Genomic DNA, 13,401 nt, shown 5'->3' with positions numbered 1-13,401 from the left:
ATGGGCAATTCACTTCGAAAACTTGGAGACTAAAGAGGATAAGCAATCCAAGATAGTGACTCATCTGCAACCTTGAGAAAATTCCCTTCATTTCTGATAAAACTCAAAAGTCAGCAGCCCCACTGAGGAAGCAGGCCTAAAGAAACTGAGGGTGGTCTGTGCCAACTAGGGTTCCAAACAGCTTGCTAGAAGACTACGAAGTTTTCTCTCCATCAATGGTCACATTTTACAAAGCACCCAGCACAGAGCTCCAGATCTTTGGTCAGCGTCTTCTTGTAGAAGCCAGCCCAGCCTGGGTTAGAATGGCATTCACTTTTAGTTTGGATGACTAAAGATCCTCATTGCACTGTGGGCTACAGAACACAGACAGGCTAGAGAAAGCAACCACAAGGCTGTTGAGGACAAGCTTAGCTGTAAGCCAGGTACAAGAACTGCCAAGTTTACATCAGTGAAGGGATGCTGCTGGGAATAAAGTGATGTCTGCTTCTTTTCTCCTACAGGGAAAAGAAACTCCTTGGTCCAAGGCTCAAGTGGGAGGAGAGGTGGGCACAGGGAACGGTGGGTCAGCAAGTATGAACAGTAAGGACAAAGGCTGATGGCATGGTGGCAGGTGGGGTCTACCAAAGGTTAACTGGGACCACTCCTCTGTTCTGGTGCTGACATGCTGGCTGGCAGGTTGCAGGAGGCTCCACCACCATTGCCTTAGATGTAAGTAGCTACTACCGAACATAATGTGACCTAATACCAGATCTTAATCCCTTGATTAAAAGAGGCAGAGGACATCATTCAATTCAGCAGGTTTTTCTCTAACCTTTAGTCTCTATTCAAAAGAACTGTATTTATTGGCCTTAGAATATCAGCGATTCTCTTAGGCAGCTCAGGATCTGGCCCCTGGTGGTCTATAGAAAGATCTGCCTATCTCAAAGCTGGAGATCACCTCCAGATACCCTACTTGCTTACCAATGAGAAGACGCAGGGTGTCTATATAGCAGGAGGTATGCTACAGAGCCCTCACCTCCTCATACTTACTTTCAGCTATCAGTCTGGCAAACACCTGGCTTCAATTCAGATTGAATGGACAAGCTGTGAATGGGCAAGAGACAAAACAAACAAACAAACAAACAAAACCAAACAGGGCAAGGATACTAAGTCACTTTCCAGCAGAGGACATCAGAGAACAGATTAAGTAGCACATAAGAGTTCTTAAGTTCGGGAACTGAAGAGATAGCTCAGTGGTTAAGAGCACTGACTGCTCTTCCAGAGGTCCTGAGTTCAATTCCCAGCAACCATATGGTGGCTCACAACCATCTGTAATGGGATCAGATGTCCTCTTATGGTGTGTCTGAAGACAGCTACAGTGTACTCATATACATAAAATAAATAAATCTTAAAAAAAAAAGTTCTCAAGTTCATCTGTTATTAAAGCAATGCAAACTAAAAGCAATAACAAAAAACTCCTTTAAGTCCAACATATTGACAAAAATTAGAAAGCTAAAATATGACAAGTGCCAGTGACTACATGGGACTCTGAGATAGAGTAGAAGCCATGTTGTTCTGGAAGCTTCTCTTATAACACTTCATCAAATTAAAGAGCCTCATCCTGTGACCCAGTCAGTCTGCTCCGAGTATTATTTTCTACAGAAAATCTCATTCAGGTTCATAAAGGGCAATACAGGAGACTACAATACATTATATAATATATAATTTATACATTGAGCTTGGCTATTTGCTGCAAAGGTTATTCCATTTACTTATTTATTAATTATATGTAAGTACACTGTAGCTGTCTTTAGACACTCCAGAAGAGGGCATCAGATTTTGTTACAGATGGTTGTGAGCCACCATGTGGCTGCTGGGATTTGAGCTCAGGACCTTCGGAAGAGCAGTCGGCACTCTTAACCACTGAGCCATCTCACCAGCTCCAAGGTTATTATTCCTTTTAGGAAGTCTCCTCAACTATAGAATTTCTAACTCCTAACTTGCAGACTGAAGAAGACCTGCATCTTAACTTTAAGTGCCGGGTCCTTCCCAGCTGCAGACAATTCCTAGACAAAACTGAGATTATGCCTGGGGGAGAGGTCCCCAACTGGCAGTTCCTGGGATTCAGGGAATTCCCTTTGGAGCCACAGCTAATGAATTTGTTGATCGAGCAGTAATTAGATTAGAAGTGGGAGTGCTTGTCGAAAGTTGGCTCACTCTGACCCCAAGTGAGCTGTTGCTGTTAGGCTTCAGTGAGGGAGAGCACTTACGCTCTTAAAGCTTGCTTTCTGCTTTTAGAGGCTGCACTGGAGTGGGGAGAGAAGGGAAGACTGGTGTGAGCTGAGGCCAGCGCTGGACCAGATGTGTGCAAGACGGCTGCTGAGTAGCTGGAGTTGATGAACTAAAGAAGGCAGTGATCCCAAGATCCAGACCTTCCCCAAACAATGGTAAGCGTCACAGGACACCCCATGTCTCCCTCCTCTCCACATCCCACATCTGAAGCATACACAGGGCCACTGTGATAAGTGTCAAAAGCAGGAGAGGGCAAAGAGTGACCTGTTTTCAATCCAGTTCACACCTCAATGAAGAAGTCAAGAAGTCAGTTTGGGAGCTTGGCTGGACAGTCTACTGACTGCTCATGAGGCTAGGCAGCCTGGTCAGAGGCATTGATGGAGCCAACTCTAGAGGCTCTGCAGCATTGTGCATGAACTGGGGAGGCAAAGGTCAGGGAAAGAGAATTTTCTTTGTAAAACTACAAGGCTTTTTAATTTTTACAAACAAATTAAAAGGTAGTAAGTAAGGTACCCGTGAAAAATGTGTTCCAGTCTCTCACAATAATAAGTTTCTGCATAGTTACTATGAAACCAGTAACCACCCATTATAATAAGCTCCAGTGGACTAGATATCTCACAGAATCACTATTTCAGATCTTTATGCAACTTGCAAAGGACAGTAGATGTTGTTAAAGAGTAAACAGAGGCACAGCAAGAATCAAAAGTATACACTAAATAAGCCAAGATTTGTAAAAACGGGTCAGATTGAGTCTAAACCAAGGATGTATTCCTCAAGCCTCAATGGCTCTCATCTATTTCAGGCATAAGTTTGTACTATCTCTGTAGACTGGCCTTGAACTCAGAGGTTCACCTGCCTGTAACTCTCAAGTGCTGGGATTAAAGGTGTGCGCCACCACCATCTGGACTAGCTGCTGTACTATCTCCTAGTCTCAGATCCTTACTAGGTTACTGAAGACAGTTGTTATCTTCAGATCGCAGTTAAAGCAGAGCAGGTTACAGGGGCTAGCAGGAACAAGAGACAATGTGCCAAGATGGGTGACACATCTAGGTGTTCAAGGAAAGCAGGGCATAGAAAGGTGAGAATCGAGGAATCAAGATCACCCACCTTAGCCTTTCCAGGACAGTCCTTGACTAGTTCTAAAGATGACTCTATGACCTCCAGGCTGTGGCTCATAATATATGGTCACCAAACCTTATTGTCATAGCTTCTGAGTATAGCATGAGTCTAAACTAGGCTCTCTAGGCAAATGAGCCATCAGAGTACGACCGGGCACTTGAGACAGGTTTAGTCAGCACTTTAGTATTACCTGGATTTCACAGGGTTTGGTTCTAACTGCTGACCTATACATTCACCCCGCATGTGTGTTGATGTGTGTTGGTGTTTATCTGTGTGTTTGTATTGGTGTGTATGCACATGAGTATAGATGCCTCATTAACTACTGAGTCATTTCTCAAGTTCTCCTATTTATTTTTTGTTTTTGTTTTTTCTGAGACAGGATTTCTCTGCAAAGAGCTCTATCCTGGAACTCAAATTGTAGACCAGGCTGGCCTCAAACTCACAAAGCCACCTGCTTCTGCCTCCCAAGTGCTAGGATTAAAAGGCATGCACCACAACTTGCGGCTAATTTTTTAAAAATTAACAATAATTCTTAGGGGGCTGGAAGAATGACACAATGGTTAAGAAGAGTACTGGCTCCTCTTCCAGGCCCTCCTGGCTCCTATATGGTGGCTCACCACTATCTGTGTACTAGTGACTTTTCTACTGCTAAGACACCATGACTTAGGCAAATTATCAAAGAAAGTGTCTAACTGGGCTTATGGTTTCAGAGGGCTAAAATTCATCATGGCAGGGTGAAAAGCAAGCACGGCAGCAGGAACAGCTGAGGGATGGGCAGAGAGACACACCGGAAAACGCTTGAGTCTTTTAAAACCTCAAAGCCCACCCCCAATGACACATCTCCTCTCCTTCCCAAATAGTTCCACCAATGGGAAACCAACTATTCAAATGTATGAACTTGTGGGAGCCGTACTTATACAAACAATCATAGCCTGTAATTCAACTTCTAGGAGATCTGACACCCTCTGGCCTTTGTGGGCACTAGGTATACATGTAGACAAAATACCACACACACACACACACACACACACACACACACACACAAGCTTTTACAGTCAGGCAGTGGTGGCACACGCCCTTAATCCTGGCACTTGGAAGGCAGAGGCAGGCAGATCTCTGTGAGTTAGAGGCCAACTTGGTCTACAGAGCAAATTCCAACATGGCCAAGGCTATACAGAGACCTTGTCTCAAACAAGCAAATATCTTAAAAATAAATAAGAATTCTTGGGTTGGGAAGATGGCTCAGTCAGTCAGAAAAGAGCCTGCTGTGCAAGCAGAAGACTTGAGTTCATGCCTTCGCACTCACAGAGTCCAGTGAGGAAGCAGTGCCTGCACTCAGCACTGGAGGTGAGCAAATTCCTAATGCTCACTTCCAGTCAGTATAGCTAAATGGTGACCTCCAGGTTCAGTGAGAAACTGTGTCTCAAAAAACAATGTTTATAGCCACAGAGGAAGAGACCCAATGTTCATCTCTAGTCTTCACTTACACATACATGCACACACATAAATTCTTTTTGCAGCCCTGGGAACTGAATCCAAGACTATACGTGACATACAAACACTATAACCCTGAGCTATACCTCTGGCCCCATTAATTCTTACCAGCACCGATTTAACCATTACTATAACTCAGCGAGATAATGTCCTTCCACATAACCTATCAGTATGCCTTTGCACATCATTTAATCTGCCAATTTGGTTGGCCTCAATGAAATCAGTGACACAGCTACTGAACAGAACACAGCCCCATGGCTCATCACTTGACATTGACTCTGTAGCCTTACATTCATATATAAACAATTAACTAGGTCATTTCATCACTTATTAGTGTAAATATATTGTTTCCTACAACATATTTTATTCATGTAGATGTCACAAGAGATAACTAAATACAATGTTGAAACTTGAGTTGTGGCAGCCTTATCTAACTCAGACTCCTGCCCCTCCAGCCTTGGAGTCCTAGTCAGATAAGCAGCTTGTGGCACAGAGGCATTGGAAGATGTCTCTTAAGAGAGGTATGGGTCTGGACCATATCACAGACCGGAAAATAACTAGCCTTTCCTAACCACAGCTGAACCAGACGGCACTGGATACGTTCCTGCCCCAACTGACACTCTCCAGAAGCAAGCACTGAACACATAACCCCATGATAGGATACAGAATTGAAGGAGGAAGGGGGGAAGGGGCCAATACTTTAGGCAAATGAGCTGGCACGGCTTTCCATCGAGCAGTGTCTTGGGTTGCCTGAGGTCGAGGCATGCATCTGCCAAACTTGAAACGGGAGCATGCTGCAATTGGAATATCATTACTACAAAACAGGATTATCATGAACAACGATTCCAAATGGGATTAGAAATGATTCTTTGTTACTCAGAGGTAATCGGCAACAGCAGCAGCAGTGGAGAACCATCAAGCCCTGAACACTTTTCTGGGGGCATGGTACTGGCATTCCAGGCACTCGGCCAGCATCCTTGCCCACCCTCCTTGCTGGGAAATACTGGGCATTATCCTGCATTGGGCAGAGGGCCACCTGGGACAAAAGCCAGCTACATATCAAGGAATGCTACTCAAGGGTCCCCTAGTATAGGCCCAGTTTCTTAGAGGGAAAGGGGTGCAAAGAGAATCCCAGAGCCCAACTGACTCAGCCACCTAAGAGTTACTGAGACAGGTACCAATGCCATTACATCTCAGGCAGGCTTACCTGGGGTTGTTCTAGGGAAGTCAGTAATAATAAAGAAGGCACTTAACCTCACCACTGCTTACTACATGGGAGGCACTGTTCTAAACACTTTATACATTTGACCCTCACAGCTTTGTTTATTATCCTGTTTTACAGCTGGGGAAACAATCACCTAAAAGTCAAATAACTTGCCAATCATCTAATGAGTAAGAGGCACAGTTTGAATTTGAACACAGGTATCTGACTCTAGAGCCCACAACTGTTTACATACTAGCTAGGGATGTCCAACCTCTGTCACTGATGTTGCCATTTTCAAATGGCTTGGCTCTGCATTTGCAGATATCCTGAGATGAAGGCTGGACAGACCTGTGTTGGACAGGCAGTCACAGGCAGAGAGAAAGGTGCTCAATGCTTATAACTAGGGTATGTGTGCTGGGTTGTTTTATGTCAACTTCTCACAAATCGTTTTTAATCTATCTGACTAAAGTCATCTGAGAGAAGTGAACCTCAATTGAGAAAATGCCTCCATAAGATCCAGCTGTAGGGCATTTTAATTAATGAATGACGGGGAGGGCCCAGGCCATTTGTGGATGCTGCCACTTACGGAGCTAGCCACGGAGGAAGCCAGTAGTAAGCATCCCTCCATGCCCTCTTCATCAGCTCCTGGCTCCAGGTTCCTGCTCTGTTTGAGTTCCTGTCCTCATTTCCTTCAATGATGAACTAGATTAGAAGTGTAAGCCAAATAAATCCTTTCCTCTCTCAGTTGCTTTAATCATGGTGTTTCATCTCAGCAATGGAAACTATAACTAAGAGAGTCTTCCCTCAGAAGTCTCTGGTCGTAGATCCTGCCAGCTCCTCCTCCTAGCCTGGTCTACCTCTGATCCAGGCAGCAGCGATAGAGGCTGCCAGGGAAGCTGCCAGAAGTCCAGCAAGGGCAGCATCGGCTTCCTAGTACCAAGACCACCTGTGGGGCCTCTAGGTGCACAGGGGAGACTTACAGAGCCTCCCCTGTAGGACAGCAACCTGGCTGGTAGTGCTGGTTTCTTACAGACAGGACTTAATGGTCCCCTTCCCTGGGTGAGGTGGAGGGAAAATAAGCAAATGCTAAAAATAAATGACTGTTCTGAAAGAGAATTAAATGGTCGTCAGCCAAGGATGGCAGCATCTGAAAATTAACAAAGCCCAGGTACCACATCCAGGAAGGCCTTGGCAAATGCGTGTTATCCACTCATTAGCTCAGTTCCTCAGGGACGACAGCCAAGCAGGGCAGGCAGTGCCGGGAACCAGTCCTTCCGATGCTGATGAAGTGCACTTGGGGGTGGGGGTAGGCAAGGCAGGAGGAGGAGGGAAGTTCTCATGGGGAATTTCAAACAGTTCTGCTGGTGTCCTCTCTCTGCCTAGGATTCTCACCATCTCTGAGATATGGGCTTGCAGGGCAGGCCCAAGGAGACTCAAGTCTGAATGACTCTTTCAGGATCCTAGAAACAGCCTCACTATTTAGGGGTCTCACTGACCAGCAAGCCTAGGGGTAAGGAGCCCAACAATGGCGGGAGAAAGACAACACCAATAGCTCATACTTTCCCCTCACTGGAATGAAGCCATATGCCTTGTGAACCCAATTTGTGATGTGCCAAAGGTGACTCTCTCATGGTTCATCAGTAGCAATACTTCATGAAATCACTGATATTTATTTATTTATTTATTGCATATGAGTACACAACCACTGCTCTCTTCAGACACACAGAAGAGGGCACCAGACCCCATTACAGATGGTTGTGAGCCACCATGTGGTTGCTGGGAAATGAACTCAGGACCTCTGGAAGAGCAGTCAGTGCTCTCAACCTCTGAGCCATCTCTCCAGCCCCTGATCTCCATTCTCTACTAACTATGAGAACATAGTACTCTATTGCTGGATATCACCAACAGAAAGAATTAAAAACACTCCACCCATATGAAAGAACTCTGACACCACAAACATAAATTCTAAGTACATCACTGGTCACAGCTAATAATGAATATTAAAGAGAAGTGACACTTTCTTATGTACTTACTTATATATTTATCTAGCTATTTAACCTGTTTGTTTCTCACACAGGGCCTCAATATAAAGCCCCAGAGGGCCTCGAGCTTCCTGTGTAATCCTGCCTCTGCCTGAGTGCTAAGATTACAGGATTTATTGTGATTTTTTTTAAAGGACAGATTTCACTCTAGACCAGGATGGCCTGAAACTCATTATATAGCCCAGACTGGATTCCAACTCGTAGGAATTCTCCTGTCTCAGCCTTTCAAATGTTGGGATTGCAGATGTGAATCACCACATCCAACTCTGGAACAACAGCTTTTAACACTGCTTTTCTAAGTCAAGTTTCCTAAAGTATCATTTATCCTTTGATTATCATTTATCTTACATGCACCCTTTTAAAGACTATACACATACACACACACACACACACACACACACATACATATATAAAATATATAAATTTTTTTTTTAGTCAGGGTCTCAATAGAGACATAACCAAATTGGTCTTGACCTCACTTTGTAGCTGAGGACAACTTTTCAAGATGTATGACTTAATGCAATTTGATAGCTGTATAGATAAGCACCACAATCATTAAGACATAGAATATTTCCACCATCCTGAAAGGTCCTATGCCCCTTTATACTCCCAAGCTCAACAACTCATCTGATTATTGTCCCTAGAACACTACCTTTTCCAAAATATGACATAAATGGAATTTTACCATAGGTGGCTGTTGGTGTTGGCTTTCCTTTAAAATAAGGCTTTTGAAGACACCTTTTTTGTTGCATATGCAGAGTAGCTCCAGTTCTCCCTCTTTATGTGTGGAGGTGGAGATACTTATGGCTGCACATGCAGAGATGAGAGGAGAACTTGGGTGTCAGCTGTCATCCTCTGTCACACTCTGCTTTATTCCTTTGTGAGAGGGTCTCTTGTGGTACCTGAAGGTGGCATTTCAATTAAGTTGGCTAGCTAGCAAGTTCCAGGAATCTGCCTGTCTCTGACGCTTCAATATTGAGTTCTATATGGATATGTATTGCTAGAGGTATGGTGACGCACACCTTTAAAGGAAGCAAAGAAAACATCTCTGTGAGTTTGAAGCTGGATGGAACTATACCGTAAGACCCTATTTCAAAAAGCAGAATTATTTTGAATTATGTTACAGGGGAGGGGTAGGTGTAGATGCCTGTGGAGTTCAGAAGAGGGTGTCCAATCACCTGGAGCTGGTGTTACAGGTGTTTGTGAGCTGCCTGATGTTGGTGCTGGGAACTGAATGAACCCAGGTCCTCTGAGAAAGCAGTATGTGCTCTTAAACACTAAACCGTCTCTCCAGCTCCCTTGCTTTTGACTTCCTAAACTATGGAGTCCTGATTATATGGATGTACCACAATTTGTGGTGGACACGGGTGGTGCCCAGGTTTTAGCCGTTATACAAATAAAGCAGCTATGGGTATTTGCACTGAAGGCATATTCTCTAAGACAAATACCTTACTGCTCTAGGAATTGGTATTTCTGGGTTACACGGCAAACAACTGCTTTCCTTTTGTAAGAAACTGCTCAAGTGTTTTTGGATATGGCTGTATCATTATACAGTCCTATAAGCAATGCGTGGCAATTCTTTTTGCAACTTCGCCAGGACTTAGTACATACTATCATAATTTTAATTTCCACTTCCCAATGACTAAGGTTGTGTTTTTCATGTGCACATTTTCTACCTATCCCTTATTTAAGTGAAACATCTCAAGTCTTTTGCCCTCTTTAAAAAGAAATTAAGTTGCTTGTCTTTTAATTGATTTGTAAAAGTTCTTTATATATTCTAATACTACTTCCTTATTAGACAAGTTTTCACAACTTGTTTTTTGAGGAATTATAAACTAAAATGATTTAAATTATGCCTTTCCCCCCAAACCACTTCTCTCTGCACATATACTCTGATGAAGGGAATAAAAAGACTTAAACTTTCAATTTGCAAGTACCCTTGGCCTACTGGACCTTAAGAATAATCTGTACTTGGTGTGTGCTAATAGACTATTTTTATTTCCACTGCATGCTCCCAACCACCTCAGGGCTTTAAGGAAAGCTACATCTGGAGAAACGACTGTCCTAAAAACAGCTTTTGACGCGCGCGCGTGCACACACACACACACACACACCACACACCCGCCCACCCTGTACTTCCCAAAGCCCTGTTCTGGTTCGCCGGGCTTCTGGAATGGTCAACAGTCGTCACACTCCATCGGTGGTCATTGTCCACTGGGAAAGGTAGGAGGCTCCCAATCCATCCTTCAGTGAAAGAGCAAATAGTGGAGCCTGTGGCTTCTTGGACATCAAAGTTGTGCAAACAAGGCCTGGCAGACCTTGCCTCTCCGCCTACATATCCTGCAACTGCCATCTGAAGGGGTTTCTCCAAGCGGGTCACGACTTTCAGCTTGTCATCCCACACATCAAAGTTTCCACCACACACGAACTGGGTGCATGGGTTCGAATCAAGTCGCTCGACAGCGGATACTCAGACATTGTGTCTAGCTTTAATCTTGTGTTTTCCCAAGTAATTAAGCCTTCTTGCTTATGAACTTGTGACTAAGTAAAGCATCACTGAGAGGTTGTAACATCAAAGTGCTGTCCACCGTCTGTCCGTGTTTGGTAAAATTGGATTTCTTTTCCTTTTCAAAGAAAGACTAATTGAATTTCACTGAAAGCCCCATATATTTGGACTAGATGGTGAAGGCTATTGGAAACCGAAGTGATCGTCCCAGGACTGCGTGGCTTAGCCTTCTGTTTGATTGGGTCAGAGTGCAACACAGAATGGGGCACCCAGACTTAGGCTAAACAAGTGCCTTGCAGCAGGAGGCTCATCAGGGGCTCAGAAACAAACCAGGTACTGCTACTGTTAAAAGTCTGTCCAAGCTGCTACGGGGGCTGAGCAAAGAATGGTCCTGTAGAGTGTTAGTTAAGTCTTTGACTTTCAAGGACGATGGCCATTATATCACTCAAGTCCTCTTCGTGTGTGTGTGTGTGTGTGTGTGTGTGTGTGTGTGTGTGTGTGTGATGCACATGCATGCAAGTGTGCCATGTATTTGCAGGCACACGTGTGGAAGCTAGAGGCTGATGCTGGATGTCTTCTTCAATGTTCTCTACCTTAGTTTTTGAAACAGGATCACTCATTGAACTCTTAAGCTTGGTAGAGCAGGCCAGCCAAGGCCCTGAGACCTGCCCATTTTGCCTTAACATGGCTAGGATTAAAGGCAGGTGGGTACACTGTCCTGCCTTACTTTGTATGTGGGTCTTCTTATATAGCCAGACTTTACAAGCCAACCATTTTCCCGCTCCCTCAAGTGATGTTTTTATAGGACAAAGTTTGTGATTGCTTACTCTCTGAATCTTCATGCGACCCAGCATACCAGCATCTGACTCATCATGGTTAGATTTTGCTAGACATATGAAATAATATAAAAAGAACTTCAGAACATCAGAACAAACTTTTTCTCTCTAGAAAAACAAAACTCCGAATTATTATTTGGCTTCATTAGTTACCTAATTTACAAGCAGTACACCATATTCCCATTTACATAAAATTAGAACTCACTTAAGTGTGACTCAGGGACTAATCTCGAGATAGAAGAAATTCAGGAGGGCTGGAGAGATGGCTCAGCGGTTAAGAGCACTGGTTGCTCTTCCAGAGGTCCAGAGTTCAATTGTGAGCAACCACATGGTGGCTCACAACCATCTGTAATGGGATCAGATGCCCTCTTTGGTGTGTCTGAAGACAGCTACAGTGTACGCATATAAATAAAAAATAAATAAATTTAAAAAAAAGAAGAAGAAGAAGAAATTCAGGAGATTGTTACATTATCAATTTTTTGCACAAACAACCTACTTTTGAAAAAGAAAACCTTTGGTTCAATATCTATATACAATTCTTTTCTTTTAAAAATATTGCTTTGAAAAAATATTGCTTTGATCTCGACCCAGTTTTAAGTCTTATTTATTTATTTATTTATTTATTCATTTATTTAAGTCACTTGGAACCCTTTTTATAAATAAAGGAGTAAATCTTAAATTAAGCTTCTGTGCATACTTATAAAATTTACAGTGATAACACTGCATTTCCTATTCCAAACTAAATAAATACATTCAAAACTCTCAACTGGTAAGGAGTTAAGCTCCTTAAAGAGCTGAGGCGATTATGCACTAGATCCCTATGGACTTAACACGTTAAGCTGATGCCTGAGGGTGAACTGTGTTACTGGTCCACAAGCTGCAAACATCTAAAGGAAGCAGAGTCTTGAATGAATGGGCAGGACCTCTCTACTTTTCATTCATAGTTTTCTTCTATAAAGAATTCTATATGGCCAGAGATCTAATACTGATGCTATTTCAAATACCCAACAGAAAGTAGAGACCCCCAAATTTTTGTAATATTAATAAATAAACCCAACTAGACAAGTGTTCCATTTGGATAATGGAAGGAAGAGGATGACATAGAATGGATGCTTAAAAACCCAGTAGTTGTGGCCAGCTGGCTCGGGGGGTAAAGTACTTGCTGGGCAAACATGAGGCCTGAGTGTGAATCTTAGTGCCCATGTAACAGCTGGATATGGCACTGTGTCTATAACTCCTGTGCTGGAGATGAGCAGAGCCAGGTGGATCTGGGGGCCTGCTAGTCAGTCAGTCAAAGCAGCAAGTCCAATAAGGGACTGCATCTCAAAAAATACAGTGAAGAGTGAGATAGGAAAAATGTCCAACATTGATTTCTAGTCTCCATAAGTACGCAAATCAACGAGCACACCTACACACATGTGACTACTAGCCTTGTATGTAACCTTCTCACCTTCCACATTTAAAAATCAAAATGCTGGTAATTAGGCTGGACATAGTGGCACACACTTAAATCCCAGCACTCAGGAGGCTAAGGCAGGAGGACCAGGAGTCCAGAGTTAGCCTGAGCTACATGAGACCCTTCCTCAACCCCTACTTTCAAAGAAGACCTAGGTTCAATTTCCAGCACCAGTTAAAAAAACAAAACAACAGAAAGGGAGAGTTCAGAGTTATGCCCAATGTGTATATGGAAAAAAATCTTTAAAAAGGTAAAACATACAACAAAACAAAACCAACTAGTAATAGTCTTAGGAACCAAGGAAGCCAACACTCTCACAGGCATCACAGTTTTGCTAAGACCCCTGGGTAAGAACAGAGCAAACAGTTAAAGCAACAAAGAGCGGAGCTCAGACGGCACCGACCCCAAAGCACATCTCCAAGCTATCTGCTCACTAATGGAGAGTATTCTCAAGAAGAGTGTTACTTCCTATT

General features: G+C 43.4%; 1 protein-coding gene across 7 annotated transcripts in view; it reads right to left on the bottom strand.

Annotated features, from left to right (window-relative positions):
• The window catches only part of Clpb (ClpB caseinolytic peptidase B), a 131,865-nt gene that overhangs the window by 92,489 nt on the left and 25,975 nt on the right, over positions 1-13,401 (bottom strand). Inside the window, exon 4 of one of the 7 annotated variants that reach the window (XM_030242271.1) lies at positions 11,678-11,861. The exons of the other annotated variants lie outside the window; for them this stretch is intronic. The gene's annotated coding sequence lies outside the window, so the exon portion shown is untranslated. The remainder of the gene's footprint in view (positions 1-11,677; positions 11,862-13,401) is intronic. 7 annotated transcript variants of the gene reach the window in all.

This window comes from Mus musculus, chromosome 7 (genome assembly GCF_000001635.26).
Source record: "Mus musculus strain C57BL/6J chromosome 7, GRCm38.p6 C57BL/6J".
Taxonomy (NCBI): domain Eukaryota; kingdom Metazoa; phylum Chordata; class Mammalia; order Rodentia; family Muridae; genus Mus; species Mus musculus.
This window is presented reverse-complemented; position numbering and strand designations above follow the sequence as displayed.